The sequence below is a fragment of the Gavialis gangeticus genome, unplaced genomic scaffold (genome assembly GCF_001723915.1).
Source record: "Gavialis gangeticus isolate Ggan-Ray unplaced genomic scaffold, GavGan_comp1, whole genome shotgun sequence".
Lineage (NCBI taxonomy): Eukaryota > Metazoa > Chordata > Crocodylia > Gavialidae > Gavialis > Gavialis gangeticus.
In genome coordinates this window covers 13,091,537-13,093,139 of record NW_017728993.1, presented here as the reverse complement: position 1 = coordinate 13,093,139, position 1,603 = coordinate 13,091,537, and the positions used below count along the sequence as shown (strand labels likewise).

The 1,603-nt window shown below is 43.1% G+C and overlaps 1 protein-coding gene across 2 annotated transcripts in view; it reads left to right on the top strand.

Annotated features, from left to right (window-relative positions):
• The first annotated feature begins 1,211 nt into the window (after positions 1-1,211).
• Positions 1,212-1,603, top strand: part of PRKAA2 (protein kinase AMP-activated catalytic subunit alpha 2) — a 29,787-nt gene continuing 29,395 nt past the window's right edge. For both annotated transcript variants that reach the window (XM_019501234.1, XM_019501233.1), the window contains exon 1: positions 1,212-1,462. The gene's annotated coding sequence lies outside the window, so the exon portion shown is untranslated. The remainder of the gene's footprint in view (positions 1,463-1,603) is intronic.

The following is a 1,603-nucleotide window of genomic DNA, read 5'->3' as shown; positions in this document are numbered from 1 at the left end:
CAGAGACACGATAATAGTGTCAAACTTGCCATTGTTCTTGGGTATTCAGACTGCGCTGAAATATACTTTTGCATAAAGGGCTAGTTTAAGGCTCAGGAATCACTTAAGTCAGGGGTGGGCAAAATACGGCCTGCAAGCACTTTGTCCAGCCTGCAGTAGGTCCCTCAGTCCTGCCTGGCAGGTGCTTTCCAGCCTGTGGTGCATCCTACCACCTCTTGGGCATGCAACAGGGCTGGGGTGGTTCCACAGCTCCCTAGAACAGCCTGTGTGGTCCACGGGCCCAAATAATTGCCCACCCCTGACTTAAGTCCTACTTTAGCGTATAAGTTCGCGGAGACCTGTGCAGAATTTAGATGTTACATAGACCTTGTATTAATACGTTTCTTCCCTGGTCGTTTGGAAGCCCTTTCCCATAAGTGAAGGCAAGTGTGGTCTTGCAGCCTGCTTCCCAGAGGACCCTACGCACACCAAAGCAACAGCAGCATAAAATCTGTTGCCTGATTTTTCTAGAATAAATGCTGATGTTTCTATGTGTTCATTAAATTCTTAAAAAAATGAATGCCTGTGTGGAGCTTCTGAGACAGGACCGCGTGGTTATAGTGTGATGAGTTTGGTTGGCAGGGAGGGCTTGGAGTATTTGTAGGGCCCAAAGGGTGACATATAAAATACAAATATAAAACTTTTATACGCCTTTTTGATTCCAAGGTAAACTGTTTATACCAAACACTGTTTTAACGGGCGGAGGATCCTCCAGCAGAGCTTGCAGGACTTTGAGTGGTCTTTTTGGGACTCCAGAAACATTCGGGTCCAATCTCTCTCCCCAGGCAAAGTGTGGAAGAGTTATGAGAACATCACACGCTCAGCCCTTTCATAGATTCAAGGTGAAAGACTGTCTCGGAAACCAAACTGTAGGACATGTGCAGAGTTTCAGTGCCCCGTATCCTTTTACCTTCCAAGGCTTTTTTTCAAGGTGCATTTGGGTTTTGTGCTGAGATTCACATCTGGGCCGAGGTGTAAAGTCAGGTGGGCAGTGGATGGACATTACCAAAATCATTTAATTTAGGGAACTGAATCATATTCAGGAGATCATGCCAACCTGAGTTGGACCTGTATCAGTAACTAGAGGTGGCCTTTCTATATTAATCCTCTGTGCCGTGGAATCGAAGCAGTAGTCCTCTGGGTAGACCTAAGATTTTCCCAATCTTTATGTGATATGACCATGCTGCCATTTTATCCTTAGAGACTGCCTGTTTCAGCGTCCTAACTTCTACAAGTCATGGCTTTCTTTTTAGTGACATTGTAATATTCTCTTTTCATTAGTTGGAGAACACCAGCTGACGGGGCACAAAGTAGCAGTAAAAATTTTAAACAGGCAGAAAATTCGCAGCTTGGATGTGGTTGGGAAAATCAAAAGAGAAATTCAAAATCTAAAACTCTTCCGGCACCCTCATATTATTAAACTGTAAGTACCCATCTTCCTGCTCCCATCTGTTCATATTGTATTTCAGTTTTATTCCAGTCAAGAAGGCATTTTAGTAAATCACTCTTTCATTACTTCATTTTGTGTAAGTGTAATTGTAATCTTTTTTTTTTTTTTTTTTTT